General features: G+C 45.1%; 1 long non-coding RNA gene and 1 pseudogene across 12 annotated transcripts; both read right to left on the reverse strand.

Annotated features, from left to right (window-relative positions):
• Positions 1–13294: 13294 nt before the first annotated feature.
• On the reverse strand, positions 13295–18790 carry LOC123133841 (AP2-like ethylene-responsive transcription factor At1g16060; annotated as a pseudogene).
• Positions 18791–19766: 976 nt separating this feature from the next.
• Positions 19767–27173, reverse strand: LOC123136356 (uncharacterized). Of its 12 annotated transcripts, none has more exons than XR_006466841.1 (5): positions 26547–27171; positions 25685–25861; positions 21346–24870; positions 20620–21016; positions 19767–20505 (listed from the first exon to the last, which is right to left on the reverse strand). It is a non-coding gene; the product is annotated as an uncharacterized lncRNA (long non-coding RNA). The 12 variants fall into 12 exon arrangements; XR_006466848.1 differs by having other exon boundaries at positions 21346–23351; positions 23707–23868; positions 23960–27170; XR_006466839.1 differs by having other exon boundaries at positions 21346–25861; positions 26547–27173.
• Positions 27174–27563: the final 390 nt, after the last annotated feature.

The following is a 27563-nucleotide window of genomic DNA, read 5'->3' on the forward strand; positions in this document are numbered from 1 at the left end:
TGAATAACCGTATTGCGATAGACATAATCCAATCATGTCTATGCTCAACGCAAACACCAAATGACAATTAATCAGGTTTAATACTAATCTTGATGGTAGAGGGAGCGTGCGATGGTTGATCACATCAAACTTGGAAACACTTCCAACACATATCGTCAGCTCACCTTTAGCTAGTCTCCGTTTATTCCGTAGCTTTTATTTCGAGTTACTAACACTTACTAACTGAACCGGTATCTAATACCCTGGTGCTACTAGGAGTACTAGTAAAGTACACATTAACATAATGTATATCCAATATACTTCTATCGACCTTGCCAGCCTTCTTATCTACCAAGTATCTAGGGTAATTCTGCCCCAGTGGCTGTTCCCCTTATTACAGAAGCACTTAGTTTCGGGTTTGGGTTCAACCTTGGGTTTCTTCACTGGAGCAGCAACTGATTTGCCGTTTCATGAAGTGCCCCTTCTTGCCCTTGCCCTTCTTATCTAGTGGTTTCATTAACCATCAACAATTGATGCTCCTTCTTGATTTCTACTTTCGCGGTGTCAAACATCGTGAATATCTCAAGGATTATCATATCTATCCCTGATTTGTTATAGTTCATCACAAAGCTCTAGCAGCTTGGTGGCAATGACTTTGGAGAAACATCACTATCTCATCTGGAAGATCAACTCCCACTCGATTCAAGTGATTGTTGCACTCAGACAATCTGAGCACAAGCTCAACGATTGAGCTTTTCTCCCTTAGTTTGCAGGCTAAGAAAATCGTCGGAGGTCTTATACCTCTTGACGTGGGCACGAGCCTGAAATCCCAATTTCAGCCCCCGAGACATATCATATGTTCCGCGACGTTTCGAAAAACGTCTTTGGTGCCTCAACTCTAAACCGTTTAACTGAACTATCACGTAGTTATCAAAGCGTGTATGTCCGATGTTCGCAACATCCACAGACGACGTTTGGGGTTCAGCACACTGAGCGGTGCATTAAGTACATAAGCTTTCTACTGTCCGCATAATCACTACTGTCAACTTTCAACTATTTTCTCTAGGAACATATCTAAACAGTGGAACTAAAGCGCGAGCTTACGACATAATTTGCAAAGATCTTTTGACTATGTTCAGGATAATTGACTTCATCTTATGAACTCCCACTCAGATAGACATCCCTCTAGTCATCTAAGTGATTACATGATCCGAGTCAACTAGGCCGTGTCCGATCATCACGTGAGACGGACTAGTCATCATCGGTGAACATCTTCATGTTGATCGTATCTACTATACGAATCATGCTCGACCTTTTGGTCTTTTGTGTTCCGAGGTCATGTCTGTACATGCTAGGCTCGTCAAGTTAACCTAAGTGTTTCGCGTGTGTAAATCTGGCTTACACCCGTTGTATGTGAACGTAAGAATCTATCACACCCGATCATCACGTGGTGCTTCGAAACGATGAACTTTCGAAATGGTGCACGGTTAGGGGGAACACTTTCTTGAAATTTTAATGAGGGATCATCTTATTTACTACCGTCGTTCTAAGCAAATAAGATGCATAAACATGATAAACATCACATGCAATCAAAAAAGTGACATGATATGGCCAATATCATTTTGCTCCTTTTGATCTCCATCTTCGGGGCTCCATGATCATCATCGTCACCGGCATGACACCATGATCTCCATCATCATGATCTCCATCATCGTGTCTCCATGAAGTTGTCTCGCCAACTTATTACTTCTACTACTATGGATACCGGTTAGCAATAAAGTAAAGTAATTACATGGCGTTGTTCAATGACACGCAGGTCATACAATAAATAAAGAAAACTCCTATGGCTCCTGCCGGTTGTCATACTCATCGACATGCAAGTCGTGATTCCTATTACAATAACATGATCAATCTCATACATCACATATATCATTCATCACATTCTTTTGGCCATATCACATCACATAGCATACCCTGCAAAAACAAGTTAGATGTCCTCTAATTGTTGTTTGCATGTTTTATGTGGCTGCTATGGGTTTCTAGCAAGAACGTTTCTTACCTACGCAAGAACCATAACGTGATATGTCAATTGCTATTTACCCTTCATAAGGACCCTTTTCATCGAATCCGTTCCGACTAAAGTGGGAGAGACTGGCACCCGCTAGCCACCTTATGCACCAAGTGCATGTCAGTGGTGGAACCTGTCTCACGTAAGTGTACGTGTAAGGTCGGTCCGGGCCGCTTCATCCCACAATACCGTCAAAACAAGATTGGACTAGTAACGGTAAGCATATTGAACAAAATCAACGTCCACAACTACTTTGTGTTCTACACGTGCAAAGAATCTACGCAATAGACCTAGCTCATGATGCCACTGTTGGGGAACGTAGCAGAAATTCAAAATTTTCCTACGTGTCACCAAGATCTATCTATGGAGAAACCAGCAACGAGGGGAAGGAGAGTGCATCTACATACCCTTGTAGATCGCTAAGCGGAAGCGTTCAAGAGAACGGGGTTGAAGGAGTCATACTCGCCGTGATCCAAATCACCGGAGATCCTAGTGCCGAACGGACGGCACCTCCGTGTTCAACACACGTACAGCCCGGTGACGTCTCCCATGCCTTGATCGAGCAAGGTGAGAGGGAGAGGTTGAGGAAGACTCCATCTAGCAGCAGCACAACGGCGTGGTGGTGATGGAGGAGCGTGGTAGTCCAGCAGGGCTCCGCCAAGCACCGCGAGATATGAGTAGAAAGAGAGGTAGGGCTGCGCCAACAGGAGAAGAAACTCGTGTGTTGAGCAGCCCCCAGACCTCAAGTATTTATAGAGGGAGGGGAGGGGGCTGCGCCCCCTCTAGGGTTCCCTCCCTAGGGGTGGCGGCAGCCCCCAGATCCCATCTGGGTGGCGGCCAGAAGGGGAGAGGGGGAGGCGCACCTAGGGTGGGCCTTAGGGCCCATCTGCCCTAGGGTTTGCCCCCCTTCCCCACTTTCCTGCGCCTTGGGCCCTGTGGGGGGGGCGCACCAGCCCACCTGGGGCTGGTCCTCTCCCACACTTGGCCCATGCAGCCCTACGGGGTTGGTGGCCCCACTTGGTGGACCCCCGGGACCCTCCCGGTGGTCCCGGTACGTTACCGAAAAAACCCGAAACTTTTCTGGTGACCAAAACAGGACTTCCCATATATAAATCTTTACCTCCGGACCATTCCGGAACTCCTCATGACATCCGGGATCTCATCCGGGACTCCGAAAAACATTCGGTAACCACATACAAACTTCCTTTATAACCCTAGCATCATCGAACCTTAAGTGTGTAGACCCTACGGGTTCGGGAACCATGCAGACATGACCGAGACGTTCTCCGGTCAATAACCAACAGCGGGATCTGGATACCCATGTTGGCTCCCACATGTTCCACGATGATCTCATCGGATGAACCACGATGTCAAGGACTCAATCGATCCCGTATACAATTCCCTTTGTCTAGCGGTATTGTACTTGCCCGAGATTCGATCGTTGGTATGCCGATACCTTGTTCAATCTCGTCACCGGCAAGTCTCTTTACTCGTTCCGTAACACATCATCCCGTGATCAACCCCTTGGTCACATTGTGCACATTATGATGATGTCCTACCGAGTGGGCCCAGAGATACCTTTCCGTCAACCGGAGTGACAAATCCCAGTCTCGATTCGTGCCAACCCAACATACACTTTCGGAGATACCTGTAGTGCACCTTTATAGCCACCCAGTTACGTTGTGACGTTTGGTGCACCCAAAGCATTCCTACGGTATCTGGGAGTTACACAATCTCATGGTCTAAGGAAATGATACTTGACATTAAAAAAGCTTTAGCATATGAACTACGATCTTTGTGCTAGGCTTAGGATTGGGTCTTGTCCATCACATCATTCTCCTAATGATGTGATCCCGTTATCAACGACATCCAATGTCCATGGTCAGGAAACCGTAACCATCTATTGATCAACGAGCTAGTCAACTAGAGGCTTACTAGGGACATGGTATTGTCTATGTATCCACACATGTATCTGAGTTTCCTTTCAATACAATTATAGCATGGATAATAAACGATTATCATGAACAAGGAAATATAATAATAACTAATTTATTATTGCCTCTAGGGCATATTTCCAACAATAGATACCTATGAAAGAATGAAAACTATATTTGGGCACCCCATGAATGATAAGGTTGAATCTACCACCCTCTTATGCTTTTATCAAAATGAAATTATCAAAGAGATGAAGGCTAGCTTAGATGAAAATTTCTGTAACATGCTTAATCTTACTTCCTCCATTAATGGCAATGTGCTTGCCCAAAATAAAAGGATGAATGCCATAGAAAGGAAATTTTCTCTTTTCTTTCCGAGTGCCAAAGATGGCACTACTTAAATCTATCCTCGCTTTTATGCCTAGCTAGGGGCGTTAAACGGTAGCGCTAGTTGGGAGGCAACCCAATTTTATTTTTGTTTCTTTGTTTTTGCTTCTGTTTAGTAATAAATTTTGCATCTACCTTCTGTTTAGATGTGTTTTCATGTTTTAATTAGTGTTTGTGTCAAGTAGAACCTATAGGGTAACCTATGGTAATAGTTAATTTGAGTTCTGCTGAAAAACAGAAACTTTGCACGCACGAAAATAATTTTAGTAATTCACAGAAACCTGATCTTGCGTTGATTCTTTTTGCTGTAGCTCAATAGACAAATTTCCCAGGACTTCCTATTCTGGTAGGATTTTTAAAGTTTCAGAAGTATTCGAGAGTTACAGATTGCTACAGACTGTTCTATTTTTGACAGATTCTGTTTTTCGTGTGTTGTTTGTTTATTTTGATGCATCTATGGCTAGTATGTAGGGTATGAACCATAGAGAAGTTGGAATACAGTAGGTTTAACACCAATATAAATAAAGAATGAGTTCATTACAGTACCTTATGTGGTGGTTTTTCTTTCTTGCACTAATGGAGCTTATTAGATTTTCTGTTGAGTTTTGTGTTGTGAAGTTTTCAAGTTTTAGGTAAAGATTTGATGGACTATGGAATAAGGAGTGGCAAGAACCTAAGCTTGGGGATGCCCATGGCACCCCAAGATATTCAAGGATAACCAAATGCCTAAGCTTGGGTATGCCCCAGAAGGTATCCCTCTTTCGTCTTCGTCTATCGGTAACTTTACTTGGAGCTATATTTTTATTCGCCACATGATATGTGTTTTGCTTGGAGCGTCTTGTATGATATTTATATTTGATTTTTAGTTTACCACAATAATCTTTAATGTACACACATTTTGGGAGAAACCCACTTGATTGGAATTTATTAGAATACTCTACGTGCTTCACTTATATCTTTTGAGCTAGATAGTTTTTGCTCTAGTGCTTCACTTAAATCTTTTAGAGCACGGCGGTGGCTTAATTTTGTAGAAATTGTTAATATCTCATGATTCACTTATATTATTTTGAGAATCTTTTAGAACATTATGGTATTTGCTATGGTTATAAAATTGGTCCTAGAATGATGGGCATCTAATTTGGGTATAATAAAAACTGTCATAGAAAGTGAATTGGATGCTATAATCAATTTGATACTTGATAATTGTTTTTGAGATATGGAGGTAGTGATATTAGAGTCATGCTAGTTGGTTGATTATGAATTTAAAGAATGCTTGTGTTGAAGTTGGCAAGTCCCGTAGCATGCACGTATGGTAAAAGTTGTGTAACAAATTTGAAACATGAGGTGTTCTTAGATTGTGCATCCTTATGAGTGGCGGTCAGGGACGAGCAATGATCTTTTCCTACCAATCTATCCCCCTAGGAGCATGCGAGTAGTGCTTGGTTTTTGATGAATTGTAGATTTTTGCAATAAGTATATGAGTTCTTTTTGACTAATGTTGAGTCCATGGATTATACGCACTCTCATCCTTCCATCGTTGCTAGCCTCTTCGGTACCGTGCATTGCCCTTTATCACCTTGAGAGTTGGTGCAAACTTCGCCGGTGCATCCAAACCCCGTGATATGATACGCTCTATCACACATAAACCTCCTTATATCTTCCTCAAAACAGCCACCATACCTACCTACTATGGCATTTCCATAGCCATTCCGAGATATATTGCCATGCAACTTTCCACCGTTCCGTTCATCATCATGACACGCATCATCAATGTCATATTGCCTTGCATGATCATGTAGTTGACATCGTATTTGTGGCAAAGCCACCATGCATAATTTTTCATACATGTCACTCTTGATTCATTGCCTATACCGGTACACTGCCGGAGGCATTCATATAGAGTCATATCTTGTTCTAGTTTTGAGTTGTAATTCATGAGTCGTAAATAAATAGAAGTGTGATGATCATCATTATTAGAGCATTGTCCCCAAATAAAAAATAAAAAAAGGAAAGGCCCAACAAAGAAAGAAAAGAAAGGCCAAAGAAAAAAGAAAGGCCCAAAAAAAGAAAAAAGAAAAAAATAAATAAAAAAGGGGGCAATGTTACTATCTTTTTCCACACTTGTGCTTCAAAGTAGCACCATGTTCTTCATATAGAGAGTCTCATATGTTGTCACTTTCATATACTAGTGGGAATTTTTCATTATAGAACTTGGCTTGTATATTCCTATGATGGGCTTCCTCAAAATGCCCTAGGTCTTCGTGAGCAAGCAAGTTGGATGCACACCCACTAGTTTCTTTTATTGAGCTTTCATAACATTTATAGCTCTAGTGCATCCGTTGCATGGCAATCCCTACTCCTCATGTTGACATCAATTGATGGGCATCTCCATAGCCCGTTGATTATTCTCGTCAATGTGAGACTTTCTCCTTTTTTGTCTTCTCCACACAACCTCTATCATCATATTCTATTCCATCCATAGTGCTATGTCCATGGCTCACGCTCATGTATTGCGTGAAAGTTGAATTTTTTTGAGATTATTTAAGTACAAAAGAATTGCTTGGCTTGTCATCGGGGGTGTGCAAGATGGGAGCATTTTTGTGTGACGAAAATGAAGCATAGCCTAACTATATGATTTTGTAGGGATGAACTTCCTTTAGCCATGTTATTTTGAGAAGACATGATTGCTTTGATTAGTATGCTTGAAGTATTACTATTTCTTATGTCAATATGAACTTTTATTTTGAATCATTTGGACCTGAACATTCATGCCACAATAAAGAAAATTACATTGAGAATTATGCTAGGTAGCATTCCACATCAAAAATTCTGTTTTTATCGTTTACCTACTCAAGGACGAGCATGAATTAAGCTTGGGGACGCTTGATACGTATCCAACGTATCTATAATTTTTTATTGTTCCATGCTATTATATTACCCGTTTTGGATATTTATGGGCTTTACTTTACACTTTTATATCATTTTTGGGACTAACCTACTAACCGGAGGCATAGCCCGAATTGCTGTTTTTTTTTGCCTATTTCAGTGTTTCGAAGAAAATGAATATCAAACGGAGTGCAAACGGAATAAAACCTTCGGGAGCATGATTTTTGGAACAAACATGATCCAGAGGACTTGGAGTGGAAGTCAAGAAACAAGGGAGGCGGCCACGAGGGTGCCCGGCGCGCCCCCACCCTCGTGGGCCCCTCGAGCGGCCACCGACCTACTTCTTCCTCCTACATATACCCATCAGAGGCGACCAAGAAAAACTATTTCCACCGCCATAACCTTCTGTATCCGCGAGATCCCGTCTTGGAGCCTTCGTCGGTGCTCCGCCAGAGGGGGAATCGATCACGGAGGGCCTCTACATCATCTCCAAGGCCTCTCCGATGAGTTGTGAGTAGTTTACCACAGACCTTCGGGTCCATAGTTATTAGCTAGATGGCTTCTTCTATCTCTTTGAATCTCAATACAAAGTTCTCCTCGATCTTCTTGGAGATCTATTCGATGTAACTCTTTTTGCGGTATATTTGTCGAGATCTGATGAATTGTGGGTATATGATCAAGTTTATCTATGAGAAATAGTTGAATCTCCTCTGAATTCTTTTATGTATGATATAGTTATCTTTGCAAGTCTCTTCGAATTATCAGTTTGGTTTGGCCTACTAAATTGATCTTTCTTGCAATGGGAGAAGTGCTTAGCTTTGGGTTCAATCTTGCGGTGTCCTTTCCAAGTGACAGCAGGGGCAACAAGGCACGTATTGTATTGTTGCCATCGAGGATAAAAAGATGGGGTATATATCATATTGCATGAGTTTATCCCTCTACATCATGTCATCTTTCTTAAAGCGTTACTTTGTTCTTTATGAACTTAATACTCTAGATGCATGATGGATAGAGGTCGATTTGTGGAGTAATAGTAGTAGATGCAGGCAGGAGTCGGTCTACTTGTCACGGACGTGATGCCTATATACATGATCATGCCTAGATAATCTCATAATTATTCGTTTTTCTACCAATTGCTCGATAGTAATTTGTTCACCCACCGTAATACTTATGCTATCTTGAGAGAAGCCACTAGTGAAACCTATGGCCCTCGGGTCTATCTCTTATAATATAAGCTTTCAATTTACTTCTATTTGCATCTTTACTTTTCCAATCTATATTATAAAATACCAAAAATATATTTGTCTTATCATATTATCTCTATCAGATCTCACTTTCGCAAGTGGCCTTGAAGGGATTGACAACCCCTTTATTGCGTTGGTTGCGAGTTCTTATTTGTTTGTGTAGGTGTGTGGGACTTTTGAGGAGCCTCCTACTGGATTGATACCTTGGTTCCAAAAACGAAGGGAAATACTTACGCTACTATTGCTGCATCACCCTTTCCTCTTCAAGGAAAACCAACACAAGCTCAAGACGTAGCACCACCATGTGGGCAGCGAGGTGGGCCTCGGCCGTCCCCATTCCTCTTCTTCCCACGGCGGGCACACTGGCCCCGGTAGGACTCATACTCCGGCAGACCGGTGATGGGGAAAGGGAGATTGGAAGGCTCCCAAGAGGGCCGTAATGATCTAGCGTCAAAGGATCCGAGCGCCCGATGCGTCGACGCAATGGACTCGTGCCGGATACATCTGTCTTGAGTCGGGCGCCATCCTCCCGAGAGCAGCGGAGTGCAATGTGGACGGCCATTGCCTCCTCCAAACCACACAGGACGTCACCCCCAATCGACGGATATGTACTGCTTGAAGGAAATATGCCCTAGAGGCAATAATAAAGTTATTATTTATTTCCTTATTTCATGATAAATGTTTATTATTCATGCTAGAATTGTATTAACCGGAAACTTAGTACATGTGCGAATACATAGACAAAACATAGTGTCCCTAGTATGCCTCTACTTGACTAGCTAGTTAATCAAAGATGGTTATGTTTCCTAACCATAGACATGTGTTGTTATTTGATGAATGGGATCACATCATTAGGAGAATGATGTGATGGACATGACCCATCCGTTAGCTTAGTATTATGATCATTACAGTTTCATTTCTACTCCTCTCTTCATGACTTATACATGTTCCTCATACTATGAGATTATTCAACTCCCGAATATCGAAGGAACACTTTGTGTGCTACCAAATGTCACAACGTAAATGAGTGATTATAAAGGTGCTCTACAGGTGTCTTCGAATGTGTTTGTTGGGTTGACATAGATCGAGATTAGGATTTGTCACTCTGTGTTTCGGAGAGGTATCTCTGGGCCCTCTCGGTAATACTCATCACGATAAGCCTTGCAAGCATTGTGACTAATGAGTTAGTTGTGGGATGAAGTATTACGGAACGAGTAAAGAGACTTACCGGTAACGAGATTGAACTAGGTATGATGATACCGACAATCGAATCTCGGGCAAGTAACATACCGATGACAAAGGGAACAACATATGTTGTTATGCGGTTTGTCCAATAAAGATCTTCATAGAATATGTAGGAGCTAATATGAGCATCCAGGTTTCGCTATTTGTTATTGACTGGTGATGTGTCTCGGTCATGTCTACATAGTTCTCGAACCCGTAGGGTCCGCACGTTTAACGTTCAGTGACGATTTGTATTATGAGTTATGTGATTTGATTACCGATGTTTGCTGAGTCCCGGATGAGATCACGGACATGACGAGGAGTCTTGAAATGGTCGAGACGTAAGGATCGATATATTGGAATGCTATATTCGGACATCGGAAAGGTTCCGAGTGATTCGGGTATTTTCCGAAGTACCGGAGAGTTATGGGAATTCGACGGGGGAAGTAATGGGCCTTAATGGGCCATACGGGAAAGGAGAGAAGGGTCTCAAGGGGTGGCCGCCCCCCCCCATGGGCTGGTCCGAATTGGACTAGGAGGGGGTGGCGCCCCCCTCCTTCCTTCTCCCCTCTTCCCTCCTTCTCCTACTAGGAATAGGAAAGAGGAGGGGAATCCTACTTGGACTGGGGAGTCCTAGTAGGATTCCCCACACCTGGTGCGCCCCCCTTGGGCCGTCCACCTCTTCCCTCCCCTCCTTTATATACGTGGCCAGGGGGCACCCCATAGACACACAAGTTGATCAAGTTGATCTTTTAGCCGTGTGCGGTGCCCCCCTCCACAGATTTCCACCTCGGTCATATCGCCGTAGTGCTTAGGTGAAGCCCATGCGTCGGTAACTTCATCATCACCGTCACCACGCCGTCGTGCTGATGAAACTCTCCCTTGACCTCAGCTGGATCTAGAGTTCGTGGGACGTCACCGAGCAGAACGTGTGCAGATCGCGGAGGTGTCGTACCTTCGGTGCTAGGATCGGTCGGATCGTGAAGACGTACGACTACATCAACTGTGTTATCATAACGCTTCCGCTTTCGGTCTAAGAGGGTACGTGTACACACTCTCCCCCCATTGCTATGCATCACCTAGATAGATCTTGCGTGATCATAGGAAAGTTTTTGAAATTACTGCGTTCCCCAACACTCCTCGTCGTCGGAAACGCAGCCCGCCATGCCGGAGAAGGCCGGAGATCGCCAGACAGGAGCTTGGGTGGCAGAGGGGAGTGGAGTGAAGTAGCTAGGTTTCGGCCCGGGCAGCGGATGGGGGATATATGGGGGGTCAGGTAGGCGAGCGTGGGTTGGGTCCGACGTGGCCGACGTGCCCAGGTTCCCCATATCCGCCCTACATTTAGGCTGCATATGAGGGGTGCCGGTCAGCCCGAGTGTCTGAGGCCCGTTTGAGGCACCTATCTGAGTCGCTTTTTTTGTGACAGGTCACTTAACGGGCCGTCCGTCCGGGCATATGAGAGGGGTTTGGGGTGCCCGACTGTAGACGCTCTTATCCGAATGGAAAACTTGCTATCTGAGTGGGCAGTGCTCCTACATACTCGTATTTCCTAAATGAATGGTGGTCTTTCTCTTTTTACCAAAATTAAACATGTTCATAAGATGAGATTCAAAATTGGGTATGGTTTTAAAGTCACCTAGTTGAAACTGAGAGAAGAAAATGTTTGCTTCTGAACTCGCCGAAATTCCTACACAAATCAGTTCTCTTTTCATTCTTTGCTTTAGTGTATAATGATGCCCATTTACCATTGTAACCAGCAAAGTTCTAAAGCAAGTGTAAAGTGTTTGTTCTCATATGCGATCTCGTTATCCAATCTTTTCCTTTCCGCATCGTGAAAGCGGCGGCTACAGTGAAGAGCCAATCCCCTCTAGGCTCCACAGGTTAGCCCATCGATTCGCCTCCCCTATGTGTGCCATTCTGGAGGCCAGTGGCAGGGGGAGGGGCAGCCACCACAGGTCAGCCCATCGAATCACCTCCCCTATGTGTGCCATTCTGAAGGCCAGTGGCAGGGGGAGGGGCAGCCTTGATGCCTCGGCTCCGGCTAGTATAGTTAGGGTTTTTCATCACTCCCAAGGTCAACACTCGGGTGGACAATGAAACTTCATCTTCAGTCTTTCGGGCTCCGATCCTTCTCGAGTTTGTTCGTCGGGATGGAGTCAGAGCACCCTCATAGATTCTTGTCGTCTCATTGGGGCAACGAGCTGTGGATTGCTCGTCGTGTGTGGGGGACCGCAAGATCTTTTTTTGAACGTTGGCAGGAGAGCTGCCAAATTCATTGATCAGAAGAAGTGTTATAAAGAACCCTCAGAGGAGGAAAGCACGGTAAAAGTCTAGTGCAAAAAGAAAAGAAAGAAAAAGGTTGGCACCACCACAAACCTAAGCTCCGCCGACAAGCCATGCACAACATCGAAAACCATCGTTGTGCCTCCAAGGTGACGCCTCCAAGGAGGAAGTGAAGTCGAGGACAACACCGACACCCGATCTAGCCCATCCTCGGCCTCTGTTCGTAGAACTGAGCGAGGATCCGCACGGTAGCGCACATGAAGAACCGAGTTAGAACCGGAGCTGGCTGGTCTGCACCGCCGCGCGCCAAGACTGGACGAAAACCAAGCCGGATTGACAGCCTCGCACCGCCGCACGCAAGGACAGGACCAGCCGAACTGGATCTGGTCTGCTTGAGAGTCTGTCTGCACCACAGACGCTGTACGACGCCGCTACTCCAAGGAGATGGACGTGGACACGGTTGAAGGTAGGGCCCACCAGCTCCGCCGAACCCACCCCACCGCCGCCACCAGCGTGACTCGGGTAGCTAGATCCGGCCACGGACAGACCATATCAAGATCGGCCGCTACAGACCCGCACCTCCGTATTGCGCGCAAACGCGCCAGATCCGCGCAAGGCCTGCCCCGACCTCCCGTAACGCGCCCCCGCGCCCGCACTTGGCTCGCATCTTGCGTCGCTGCACCCGCTCCGGCCCGCCGCGCCCACTGGCGTCAACTTGCCGCGCGCCCTGCAGTCCCCGCGCTCGCCGCGTGCCCCACAGTCCCCGCGCACACCGGTGCCTGCTCGCCGCGTCCCCATGCCTCTCCTGAAGATAAATACTGTAGATCGCATGCCATGATTTATCGAAGATTCAGAGTTGATGCTTTTGTGCAACTGAATTTGTACAGTTTTTTTGCTTTGTTCAAGATGGATTCCCACCATAGAGATCGTGTCTGTTCCGGACAGAGGTAGTAGAGCCTAGGACTTGCGCGCGTTCATCGCTTGGCAGCTGCACGCGATGGCGACGCCGCGGCCTCCCTCGCTTACCGTGAAGCTGTGATCGATGTCTGTTGTGTAAGTACATGTTTAGTACCACATCGCCAAACCGAAACGAGACCCCGCAGCATAAAAGGTGGCGATCGGGAGGCTGTTCCACCGTGCGGCAAGCACGGTGTAAAGCAACAGCCTATATAGAGCTAAAATTCTCTTGATCAAACCTCGACAAGGTAATTACTCACTCTATGATTCAAAACACCGTCCCAGTTGATGTATATTACGGAAACTAACCATTAGAAGCCCGTCGTCCTTGCAGGGGCGGCCTTTTTTTTGTCTGATTTTTTCTCCCACAACCTTTGTCAACCGTCCAGTTTATGCTGGTTATTTACGCCATGCTGAGGTTGCGCAGGAATTAACGCACTGCATGTTACATTATGCAGTAGGCAAATCCTTTTGCTTATCTATAAACACAATATTGTCCACTCCAAAGAGAGAAAAAAGCTGAATTGTTCATATCAAAGGCCCAGCTCGGCGCACACGCCCAGGTCCCCAAATAAGAACGTGTCAACCTCCGCGTAGCCGCTCATGCCCTCCTCATCATCGCACCCGAAATATGTCTGCACGTCGTCCGGAAAGCTGCACCGCGTTGACGAATTTCTAGGCCTTGGCTCGTGTTGGTGGGTCGTCGGTGGCGGTGAGGGGGGACACGAGGATGAAGACGGCGAGTTGGTGTTGCTCTGGGACTGGGAGGCCGCCACCCGCTCCATCATCTCCTTCAATCTGGGCGATTGCAGCAGCGGGCCAAGCGACGACACCGCATGAGACGTTGGACTCGCCTGGGACGGTTGCAACCGATCATTTACACAGAGAGTGGTGTTGAGACCACCCGCGTCGTCGGCGTGGCAGCAGTGGTGCCACTTGATGTAGCGACTGACGTCGAAGTTGGTCACACCGTTGAGGCCGCGGTGCTCAATGGCGGCGATGTCGTACGCCATGGCTGCCTCCTCCTGTGTCACTGCCACACACGAAAAAAATGCATTTCTCAGTAGTATTATATGGTAACAAAGAAAATTGTTTCACGCAAAAAAATCTCGATGAAATCGTCGGTAACTAACTGTCAGATGCAACGGTAGATCGGAGTTCCCGGCCAAATGACAAGTGCAAGGTTCCCAGCAGGGAGGCATGGAGAGGGATTGGTTGGAACGTTTTGGGCAGTGGATCAGACGTGTGCGTGCGTGACTGCGTGTGGCGTGGCAAGCGCATCCCTGTTGGAACCGTGCCAAATCTGTCGTGTCACTTGTTTTTGCTCGTCGCCTGCGAGGCTTAGCTGGGCTGATGGAGCTCGTGGTTGAGGAGCCCCGAGCTCCTCTGCTCCATGGCTCCACCCACAAGGAGGGACCGTGGGGTGGGAAACTTTTTTCATTTCGAGAAAAGTCATGGCGGTTTATGGATGTCCAAGTGTAGTTAGATCAAGGTTTAAGATTATTAGTTGTAGTATATGATGCAAGTGCTGATGTGTCACTTGGTACTGCATTCTTTTTGGTAGTTAACACAGGGTGGCGTTTACGGCTCTTGCCAAATCCATCTGATGTGGTATTCAGAGGAACCGGAGGCCTATCTGTATAGCACTGTATAGCACTTCAGGACATACCTGGCATGTGTTCCTTTTCTTGTGATACATCTTATCCTCAAAAGATTTTGGATTTGGCCTTACAACATCTACGACCGGATTTATCAAATCTGACCCCTCAAACGCCCCGGACCCAGGTGCGTATGCGGACATTGACGGATCACATCTCAATTTTTCCTTCTCACAGCCGGACATATCAATTAATATACCTCAAATCCATGCAAACTCATGCAACTACGTAAATGATGAATTACACACATTGTCCGACTACTACATCAGGATATGTGACCGGGCTACCAAAAATTGGCATGTTTAACCTACATGGACAAGGTCATCCACGAGTGCCCTTGCCCTTCCCGGCGCCCTTGCCGTCCTTCTCGTAGAAGTAGCGGTCGAAGACACAGTACAGATTGAGCCAGATCTGCTCATCGCCGGAGCTGTCCGACCCGTCGTTGTCCTCCTTATCCTCCTTGGGGGGGAGTCTGGCCATGGCACGGACCGTCTGATTCTGCTCTCGGGCGACGGCACGCGTGTTTCACCGCCGCCACTTCTTTACAATGCGAGCGCAGATGGCTTCCTCCTCTGCGCCCGTCGGCGCCGCCGCATCAGCCGCCGCCATGTCGGCAATGAGGCGGGCCTCGGCCGCCCTCATTCCTCTTCTTCTCATGGCGGGCACACCAGTCCCGGTAGGGCACATACTCCGGCAGGCCGGTGATGGGGAAAGGGAGATTGGAAGGCTCCCAAGAGCAAGAGGACTACAATGATCTAGCGCTGGAGGATCCGAGCGCCCGATGCGCCAATGCAATGGACTCGCGCCGGATACATCCCACCATGTGTCGGGCGCTGTCCTCCCGAGAGCAGCGGAGTGCAATGTGGACGGCCATTGCCTCCTCCAAACCGCACGGGGCGGCACCCCCAATCGACAGATCTGTACTGCCCGTCATCAGATCCGTTGTCGGCCATGCCGGAGATCACCAGACGGGAGCTCGTGTGGCGGAGGGGAGTGGAGTGAAGTGGCTAGGGTTTAGCAAGGGCAGCGGATGGGGAGGAATATATGGGGGGGGGGGGGGGGGGCGGGTAGGCGGGCGTGGGTTGGGCCCGACGTGGAAGACACGCCCGGGTGGGCGATATCCGTCCTACATTTAGGCTGGACATTAGGGTTGCCGGTCAGGCCGGACGTCTGAGGCCCGTTTGAGGCGCCTGTTTGTGTCGCTTCTTTGTGACCGGTCACTGATCGGGCCATCTGCCCGGGCGATTGAAAAACTTGCTACATGAGTGGGCAGTGCTCCTACATACTCGTATTTCCTAAGTGAATGGTGGTCTTTCTCTTTTTACCAAAATTAAACATGTTCACAAGATGAGATTCAAAATCTGGTATGGTTTTAATGTCACCTAGATTAAACACAGAGATGAAAATGTTTGCTTCTGAACTCGCCAAAATTCCTACACAAATCAGTTCTCTTTTCATTGTTTGCTTTAGAGCATAATGATGCCCATTTACCATTGTAACCAGCAAAGTTCTAGAGCAGGTGTAAAGTGATTGTTCTCAGATGCGATCTCGTTATCCAATCTTTTCCTTTTCCCTATCGCGAAAGCGGCGGCTACCGTGAAGAACCAATCCCCTCTATGCTCCACGGGTCAGCCCGTCGATTCACCTCCCCTATGTGTGCCATTCCGGAGGCCAATGGCGGGGGGAGGGGCGGCCTTGATGCCTTAGCACTGGCTAGTATAGTTAGGGTTTTTCTGCACTCGCAAGGTCAACACTCGGACGGACAATGAAACTTCATCTTCGGTCTTTCGAACTTCGATCCTTCTCGAGTTTGCCAGTCAGGATGGAGTCGGAGCACCCTCGTAGATTCTTACCGTCTCATTGGGGCAACGAGGTATGGATTGCTCGTCATGTGTGGGGGACCGCGAGACCTGGTGCCGGTTAGATCGATGCAAAGGTTCAACAGCGATGATAGCGGCTCGAGGGTGGTAGTCCTTAGGGGAAAGTGCACGAATATTTCCTGGTTGTGATCGACAAGGTCAGGCCAGCTCCCGGTAGGGGAGTGGCGCATCGACGGTTCATTCTAGCAACAGTAGTGGTTAATCACTTAGATGTAATTTTATTATGTTTGGAGTGTTTTGTACTTCTGTAAACTTTTTTTAGAAAAAGAATGATAACCCCCTAGTCACTTCTGATAAACTTTTATAATCCGGTCTTGTTTGCAAAGTAAAATAAGAAAGGTGAAGTGTTTGTTCAAGAAAAATAGAATGATAACCCCCCAGTCACTTCTGATAAACTTTTATAAACCGGTCTTGTTTGCAAAATAAAATAAAAAAGGTAAAGTGTTTGTTCTAGAAAAATAGAATGAGTGCAGCATCATCAATTCTGTACTTCCCTCGTGTCTCAGAAGAGAAATGCCACAACCAATCCAATAACGACACAAGCAGGTAACTTTTGGTTGCTCATGCTGACTCAGGTAAAGAGAATATATCCCTCAACAACACGTCAGTTTACTCAACAATTCCTACGTATCATATTCCATTCATCCATCCATAAAAGTTGTGTCTTAACTCTTAAGACAGGATCGGTAACTTACCGTAGGTTCCTAGGTAGAGATACTTGTTGCCAAACACGCGCCCAATCCTAGCCTCCCATTTGCCGTTGTGGTGATGCCTGCAAAAAACATCTCTGAATTTCACCGACATGCATACGCCAAAGTTTGTCTTGCAAGAATCTGAAAATGTTCAGTAAGAAATCTTGCCATGCAAGATCAGCTCTACCTTGCGACGCCTCTGTACTTGGACACCCCTCTTGAGAAGCCAGTGCTTTTCCTGCGTAAAAAGGAGAGGAACAAATGAAAATTCGAATCTGAGCCCGAGCTCATCTGCACCTGCGCTCACGAAAAAAATCAAAATAAATAGTACAAAAATTTAAAAAATTCTCAAAAAATTAGGGTGGTGGACAATTTGATGCGTGAGGTACGCTTCAATTTTCAAAACATTTGGACTTTTGTGCAGCTCTCAGCAAAAAAGACAAATCGGAGGTCTGTAAAAATGTGTACTGTTCATATACTGTTCTGGTCTGATTTGTCTTTTTTGCTGAGAGTTGCACAGAAGTCCAAATGTTTTGAAAATTGAAGCATGCCTCACGCATCAAATTGTCTACCATCCAATTTTTTTTGAAATTTTTTGAATTTTTTTTTAATTTTTTACGAATTTTTTTTTGACCGGGTGCAGATGCACCCGGGCACCGAAACGCCGTTCTCACAAACGAACAATATGTAATCATCTCAAATCCAAAAGGTCAGTACAAATATTCCGTGTCATCACATTTTACCACGCCGTCTGATTTGATAACATGACAAAAGAAGCACTTGTCAAATTTTGGAGGTATGTGTGTACCTCCGGAGCGAGCCGATGTACTCCTCCCTGGACTGCTCCTCCATTTCTTTCAGCTCTTGGTCGTAGCTAGACAGCTGCAAGAGGTTCGTCACAATCCAATTTAGAAGTCAGGTACGTGTGCCTGCATTCTGCTAGTTCTAGGCACATGCCGCCGCATCAATGGATATCATGAGTGGGGTAGTGACTTGGATGCGGTACCGACAAGTTGAGGACGCCGCCAGGTCGTAGGCGCGCGCCGCCGCTTCCTCGCCGCCGTACGCCCCTGCAACGGCGGACGGCTTTCATATATCTCAACGACGCCAAGATCGACTACGATCCGATCGGCCGAGGCTTGGGGCAGACATATATATAGACCGAGAGAGGGTGCTCTGCTCACCGAGATAAACCTGCCTCCCTTTCTTCTTCCTTTGCGGCTCGGTCCAGGTGTTCTTGTCCAACGGGTGCGCCTCGAACCGCCCCGTCCACCGGTGCCTGCGCAAGCAAGCGCGTACGTCAGTTTCTCTCTCCACGCGAGGGAGATGATAGTACTGTACAAGAACCGGAAACAACACTGCATACCGTGTGACGCCGCGGTACGCGGAGGTGCGTTGCGAGGGGCGCCGCCGCGTCACGCTCCTCCGCGCCCGCTCCGACTTCGGCCGGACGGCGTCAGAGGCGACGTTGCCGGCGCCGGCGCTGCTCTGTCGTTGCTTGGCCATTACGGGGGTGAGAGTGGTCTCGAGGTGGTGGAGGCGCGAGAGCTAGTAGAGTAGCTAGTACGAGTAGTGATTAGTGAAACGAAACCAAGTTGGGCAGGGACAGATCGCGGGCGGCAAGCGGGATTTGTTGGATGCGGCATGCGGGAGGCAGGTTAATGCGAGAGTGCCAAATGGGATGGGAAGAGGGCCGGCTCGGCTCTGCCGCGGTTTCGCTGTCTGGATTTAGTTAGTTACTAGTAAATTTGCACGTGTGTTGCACGTATTATTATAAAAGTTTTAGAATCTTTTCAAGTAATCAAAGTTTTAGATAGCCGGCTATACCACCAATATAGCCCCGCTATAGCGGTTTGAGTAGGATGCCATTCATGCACATATATCCACTAAAGTTATGAAATAGTCGATTATAGCCTTGGTGTCGGTACTTTTAAAGACCATCGCTATTTGGCGTAGCCCGCTGTTTAAAACTATAATAATTATGTGAAAAATCATAGGCCACCCTAGAACAAAAACATCAGCAAAATAAACCAAAAAGTAATAAAATACAATGAACATATTTGTTTTCACTTTGTATCAATCACGACTTCACGAGTAGACTGACTATGTTTCAGAGATATAAGAAAAAACTATCCTGGTTCTCTTGATCAATGCATGGCGAAGCTAGGCCATGCAGGCTATGTTAGTCTTTTTTATCGCTTCGTGAGCTGAGTCGACGGGGAAGCGAACAGTTGTTTAGGATGCAAAAGGATTTTGTCTAATCCGAGGTGAAAAACAAAATTTATTGAAAGATGCTCAAAAGCAATTAGATTTAGGCACCGGTTTCCTCTCATATTTTTTAGTGTCGGATTGAAAACTTCGCCATGAGCTTTCAGGACTTACTTTTTTTCGGAAGAGAAAAAAGGAAAACTATGGAATGGAGGAAGTACAAATGAACAATAGTTAATATAAGTATTTGGTGCAAAATGTTATATCTCAGAATACAGAAACTTCAGGTGTCTACAAATTAATGTGTTTTTTTAAACAAAACATAACATTAGCTATTGATCATAATTTGATAGGAAGCTAACAACCTGCTTTCTTCACAATCTTCCAAAGAATGGCATCTTTTTCCTCAGAAAAAGGAAGGAAAGACTGGACTTGTAATTTTCCCTGCTCTAAAATAACTGATAGTAATATTCGACGATAGAGATGAGCTCGAGTGACCAAGATAACACATTTTGACATAAATGATAGTATCTACACCAGAATTTTAACAAAACAGCAGGTAGCAACTCAAAAAGATTGGGATGTTTCTTCATGCACTTTCTCTTGAACTCACACATGTCTTCTCTTTTTTATACCATCAATGCTCCGAGGAACTTAAGCCTTCAGATTGAGCCCTCGGTCAGACGTATGTGCACGACCTAAATGAGAGAACAACAGGCCTAGAGAAGCATGAGGAGCCAATGCACCACCTAGATCGATGGTACCAAAGTGTTTGAGAAGCCTCGTGATCAGCACACCGGCAACGTACGATATTCCGGACAAGCTCACGGCAATGGTCAGGTAGTAAATTAGAGTCTTGAAGTATGTCATGGCTCTTTTGTGGACATGCACGTCCCGAGCGCAAGCAGCGCGATGCACGCGAGCGAAGCACCGGTGACGTTCATCATCTTGTTCTCCCAGTCATTGCTCTCGTGAAACGACAACCCGCGGAGCACCGGTGGAAGTGGCCCAAACACCATGTGTGACAATAGTGCTAGGACCAATAGTGGCCGACCTTCTCATTTTTTTCCTCGTTCATGTCTCCTATGTCTCTCAGATCAGCAATCTGGTATCCACAAGAAAGAAAATGATATGTTAGTTTTTAGAGTTTAGGGTTCAGGGTTTTTTGTAATGTTCAGTAAAATATTTTGAAAATTCAGACAGGAGAAAAGTTCGTTACATTGTGAAAAATGAGGGTCAGTCCACCAATAAGGTTGGCTATGCCCAAGATGAAAGTAACTGACATGTTTTAGCGCCGCTTGATGCTGTTGTTGAAACAACAGAGAGGCTGGTGACTGACTCCACTAACCCTCAGTATATCCCAATCATCCCTCTATTGTTGCCTAGGAGCAGACGGATTCACATCCACAGAGACTGACAACACTACATCTGTTGCTTGAGGGATCTGAGAATTGGGTATGTCGCCCCTTCGAATGATACTTGGTATAGGAAAAAAAACACTCGGTGATCAGATATACAAGATAGATTTAGACGACACGGAAAAGACTTTGGCCTGGTATGATATGTGTCACAATTGGGCTGAAAAAATGAGCCATTCTCCGCAACTCCGTGAGCATCTGAGCAAATGAAGTTTGTACTGTCAGACTGCATCTCTGAATAACAGTAAGTAGTTCATGCATGCATGCTGATCACTTAATCAGACCTACATTTGTTTGCCTACTTTGACAGTTATGTACAGCTAAATGCCTAAAGCTACAACGACACAGTCAACTAACAGAATTCGCAAGTGTTTTTCTACACTTAATTAGCATATGGTTCTGAATACAAAATGCAGGTAACAGTGGAAATAGGATCTAAAATTCAGGAAAGTAGTCAAAAGATTTATGTAGCAAATTGTACAAGTAGCAGGAGGAAACAAATTAAATGTAAATAAAGAATAGCTTACCTTCAGTACAGGATTTTTCCTAAGAAGGCAGGCGATATGAACACAGTATGTATACTCGGTAGCCGCCTTTGATGAATTAACAACCTAACAACAACAGCAAAAGAACACATTGGATTCACAAATCATCTATTCTAGCAAGCCATGAATCCAACATTTGAATGATCTATTGAGGACAATGACAACAACAACAAAAGCACACATTAGAACGCACACCACAAACTGATACATAGGGCTAATTAGTTTACCCAATCCAATACACTTAAGTAAGTGTCAAAAAATATACTTCTCAGATAGTAGTGTCATACAACAAACTTCAGAATTTAGTACATCTCTGGAATCGGGACAAAGTCTCATTACCTCAAATGGGCTTCAGTCTCATTATTCATGGATGAATACTTCTATAGCATTGACGATTAGTATAATATTGAGTACCTGTCAGATAGTAGTGTCGCAGAACAAATGGTTGTTGTCTCTTTCCAATCAAACGTATGAGTAAATTGCTTGAGAGATACAGTTAGTTGCTTGCTCAACAACAAAAGGGAAACCATATGGCATAGAGTCCGTTGCTTTCTCTGAAACAAAAGGAAACCAAAAAGAAATTCATCTCACAGCTTACTGCTTGAATAATCTTGAGAACATGAGGAGCCTTTAGTGTGAAGATCCTTCACAAGGGCCTACCGAAACATACAAAGATCAACAGCTCCATCTACTGGAGAAAAGGTTCGATGCAAAGGTCATATTAGTTCATGGAGTAACAACAACAATAAAGTTATACAGTCCACTCGATCCGAGTAACCACAATAATAACTAATTTTGACGAAGATCAATTTCAGGTCTAAAATTTCAAGCCTAATGAAAAACAAAATGCAATAGACATAACTGAATAATGGGTACATGATAGTAGGTTAAATAAGCCCATACAACTTGTGGTCTGTGGTAATAAGAATTAGAATTCAAGCTCATACAAGTAAATAAATAGATTATCAAATAGCTATATTAGGTTACAGAGCAACAATAGTGCTACCATGAGGTTGCAGTGAGGAATAGTGGAAAAGGAATAAAAAAATGTGTAAGCATGAGAGCAAACTTCCTCCAATAATTTTTGTGCCAGTCACATAGCAGGTGCATTCCTGTTCTAATTAAATCAGATAATCAATGATGGAATAATCCCATTAAAGGGTATAGTTGCATTATTTTTCATGTTTTTCTTCACCGCAAAGATCATATATCTGAGTGTAGCCTTTACAGCTAACTTTCATCAGCTCCCAGACCGTCGTGGTAGGTTGTTGATGAAAATAACAGTAACACAATCATATATCTGAGTGTAGCCTTCACCGCAAGAAAAATGTGTGATGTAGTACAATGGTGACACCAACGCCTCCTGGCTGTGCCCAGCTGCGGCAACTGCCACCGGACGGCGCCCCCATCCAGGAGTACACAAGTTGCCCCACGCCAACCGAGATCTTTCAAATCTTCTCTATCATTGTCATCGCAAAAGGACTTTCATCAGTGGCTCGCTGACAATCTCCCCCAAACCCTACAAGAGATTCAAGTAAGTTTAAACTTCCATTTTGCACATGTGCAATTGAGTCACTCACCTTGCTAGATTAGGTCAGATCTATTACCCCTACCTAAGCCCTCCGAATTATGGTATTTTCCTGTCCAGATAATGGATCAACAAGCTTGTCCCTTCATATTGTCAAACACGGGCTGACTGGACCATCTACTTTGGTCATTCAAATTATAAAACACAATCATGATGTTGAAATCTCATATCATTCCATCACGTGAGCTTTTCCCATTTTTTTTAAAAGAGCTTTTCTCAGTTTTGGACAAACTGAATGACGGTGACGATTTGTACATTGTAGCTTTTCCTTTCATATGCTTCACTGGCTAGATGGGAGAGCGCGCAGTGCCCCTATGTTCAACCCCAAAAACCTTGATTCAAGGTTTGTAGGTCATAGTAGTTGTCATCACTCGCAAGCTTGCTTGTACACTATAAAAAGCTGCATGACGAAGCACATCAAGAGCAGCAAAGGTGCTGTCAAGTTGTTATGCATATCATATGGCACATGTAGGACAACAAAATGACAGTCATCAAGGAAAATATATAATTACCAAAATCAACCCCAAATCAGCACTCACATCTCCATCTATGTATCAGACTACTTGGAACTGAACTGAATATAAAGCAAGATTTAAGTGTTGACCATTAGTCCTTAATGTCCCGTGTGTTCTCCATCTTGCTCCTCACTTTACTGTCCTACTCTAGTTCGTAGTCTAAATTTAGTTACTGGTTGCACTCACCTTTAAGTGAACACTAAAGTTTTAACAGGATAAATCACACAGATATATCATTACCTTAGTCAATAGAGTCCTGGAACTGGGTCACAAGATCCTGACAAAACTGACCGGAGTTTTAATAGTTCTCTGAAACTTTTCATGTCTAATTTGCTACTACTCACATTTCTTTCTTGGATTAAATAAGCCCCATGAAAGCAGACCATTTCTTGGGGTATACGACTGAAAAGAAGGTTGTAAAATTCATCAAAATCCTCTAGAACAAAACAGCATCACATACTTTTTGCGCAAGTATTGTAAAAACAAGTATTACCTGTCCTAGCCTTTCTTTCTCGACAGTCTCTGGCTTGTACTGAAAAAACAGTATGACATACTTTTTTACTCCTACAACTACCTTCATGATGATCGGAAGAAAGTGTCGCAGACACTATGCATATTTATTTTGTTGGGTTGTGCAGATCCAATTGAGAAGTCCCTAAAGCTGGAAGGACTTGAGAGAATTCAGTACACTATTATTAGGAGCCAACAATTCCGTTTCAGAACACAATTGCTATAGATATATGATGCTAAAAAATCCGTTCTTAAAATATCCTTCATATTTAAACTCGACATATCTAGAAAATGAGAGCTTTGGCCTTCTTCTGATAACATGAAAGTAGCAGCTAGTAGCCATGCTGCAACTCCATATTTTAGATGCTTTCAGTGAATACACAAGACATGCAAGGACCGCTCACAGTTTCAGCGGCAATGTGAGCAAAACAAGTCAGCAAGCACGTAATGATTTCCAGGCTGAGAAGAGTGTAGATAGACGTGCATAACAAGTATTCCTATATACGACCCTTCACCACTTATCTGCTTCTAAAACAAACCATATACTAAAAGCTAGAATATAGATCACCAAAATGTTGCGATAATTCTGATTTTTGCAGTTGACAGAACAGTATTAGTAGATAGTAAGTAGTATTGTTCTGGAATTTAGTGAAACGAAAGCATGATTAGCATATCAAAATACCGTATTAATCAACCCATTGTATCTGGAAGAATAGGACGGCGACAATGTCTCACGGGGTCATCCATGATCGCAGTGGATGTAAATCGCTTGGTGGTCGGTGATGAACTGGGCGAGATGGATGCACCCGATGGACGTTTTGAGCACAGTACTTGACACAATAGCCTTGATCTTTGCGACCCCTCTTCAAAGCTGCCTTTCTATCCTAAAATCTCCTGAAAAAAATCAAAATCCGAGACAGATGGTAGCCGGTGAGGGGAACTGACCACGTGCTACTGAAGTAAGCCTCTGCTTTTTATGTTCCGAGAGGTCAAATCTCCGGCTGGTTCTAGTGATACTTATCAGCCTAAAACTACTTGGTCACATATGGACATGAAGTCCAACTGATTGAGACATCGCTAAATAGTTCAAACTTTTTCACTAACGGTTTGTGACTAATAAGTCAGTCACATGTTAGTACTACACGGTGCAAAAAAAAGAATTATAGCAATTGGAGTTCACTTGTTCCGTTTTTTATCTAAGTAATGAGAAACAAATAGGATCTGCTTTCTTGCTAAAAATTCTTTAAGCAAGGGATCAACATAACTTCCGTCAAATTCTATGAAATCATATGATGCTAGATAACAATAACAGCATCAAACTCTACAAAATAAATGCCTTGGCATTTAAAAAAATCCATGATGAGCTCATTGATGAGAAACAGACAAACACTATGCCAATAAATAATTACCACTACCTAAGCATCATTGAGCTACATACTATGACGCTCTTGTTTATTCAGTAGAAGAGCAAGAAAAGTCTTCCTTTCAGCGTGATAATTGGAAATATTTCAGATGCAGAAGAGTAGGAAAAGAATGTATCAATGGATGAACAGTTTCAATATGAAAATACTTACTTGCATTCTAAAGATTATTCAGTTTATGGAACTTTAAAAAGTAATAAATGGCAAAAGCTTTTATATTGTCTTCAGAGGATAAAACAACCATGCATGTTTGAACAAAGTTCATAATCAAGTTGTAAACCAGATACCTTTCTAGTTGCAATACCTCCTTCAGCATCCTCTTTCTTGTTGTAGGAAAAAATAAGCTTGAATAATGATCCAAGAGCAAAGGCGTTGGGACTATCAGTGCCACCCATCAGCAGCACTGTCGACTTACATTTCTTCCTTATTGGACCATCACATACTATGTTCTTCTTAACTATCACCTACTCAAGGCAGTTGCAGAGCTTTGCATATAATTTCATATTATTTCAACATAAATAGCACAACTTATCGAATAATCCAGTATACAAAGATATGCACGAATTTCAGCACAACACAAAGATCTAAACTTCATGCTTTTATAAGGGTAGTAGTAGATGAACACTATATCACTACAATAACTGACAATAGTATCTGAATTGTGGAGCACGACCACAATGTTCAGAAAAGACGCATGACATTTACCTGAACATGGATAACCTGTTCATCAATCAAGAAGGCATGTCTCTACAAAGAATAATATTCAGTTTCACCAGTTAAAACTACTTCTTGCGTTTAACTGCATTTCGCTCTAATTGGCCTAACCTCAAAACTGAGGACAGATCAGTCTACTGCTATTGCAGCAAGCAAAATGAAATTTATTCAAAGACACAAGATGACATAGAGAGCAAGCATGACATGGTGGATAAAATGCGACAGATCGGTAGCCGGTACTCCCTCTGTAAACTAAAATAAGAGCATTTAGATCACTAACATAAAACTGGCTCAATGTGACACGAATTGCAACAGATGTCAACACCTATGAAGCTACACACGGGCAACTCCCAGTTCATTGAAGTATACCACAACTGTATACATACTGCTAAGGACATACAGAGATCAGAACTAAGAATAGGAAGTGATGGTAACCTGACTGTAGCTGCGACGGCGGCAGTTCCAAGACGGCCTAGGCGAGGCGGCGGAGAACCGGCAGGCGTCGTGGGGAGTGTGGCCGCGAAGGGGCCAGCGGTGGGGCGTCGTGGTCGCTGTTTGGGGATGGCCTGAGTTGGGAGAGGCGTGCGTTTGTGGAATGCGACTGGGGGTGGGCAGCGGTCTCTCGCGCCACCGTGCAAGCAGCGCTGGATCGGCGGCAGCAGCCGGCGTCACCGCACACCGCAAGGAAGCAGAACCCGGCACCCACCTCGACCCTCCTCGCCGCCTCCGCCTCCACCTAGACCCGCGCGCGTCGCAAGGAAGCAGAACCCGGCCTCCACCTCGACCCTCCCCACCGCAAGGAAGCAGGACCCGGCAGCCATCTCGTTACTCCACCGCCTCCGCCTCGCCGCCTTTCGGGACGCCGCGCTCATCCTCCACCTCCTCGCGCGCGGCGGAGGAGGCCAAGCTGAGCGGTGGCGGAGGAGGAGGGCGAGGATTTAGGGCGGCGGGCGGCGGTGGAGGCCGAGTGGATCGGCGGGCGGCGGATGGGGCGGGCGACGGGTGAGGATCGGTGTCCGCTGGGAAGTGGAGCGGGCGAGGTTGTGGTGCGGGCGTGGCGTGCGGAGCGGTTTTTGTTTTTCGAAGCCGCGGGTAGAATTAGCGATCGATAGGGCGGGCGTGGCTTAATTCCGTGGCTTGTAGTGTTAAACACGGAAGGATTAGCAGCCATTAGATTTTGTAGATGGATGGATGTGACTGTTTGGATCTGCCTCTCTCTTTCTTTTATAGTGGTAGTAGATATGGCCACCGGCTTGGTCTCGTCCCTAGAGCATCTCCAACACCCGTGTTTCGCACCGCGCGCAAAAAACTTGTTTGCCGTGCGCGCTTCGACTGGTTTAGCGCGGTCGCCAATGCTGGCTCCAACAGCCGCGCTAAAATGCAGCGTGCGCGCCGTTCAACAGCGCGCAAAAAATGCAGCGCGCGCGACTCGCCGCATATATGACATTTTGA

This window comes from Triticum aestivum, chromosome 6B (genome assembly GCF_018294505.1).
Source record: "Triticum aestivum cultivar Chinese Spring chromosome 6B, IWGSC CS RefSeq v2.1, whole genome shotgun sequence".
Lineage (NCBI taxonomy): Eukaryota > Viridiplantae > Streptophyta > Magnoliopsida > Poales > Poaceae > Triticum > Triticum aestivum.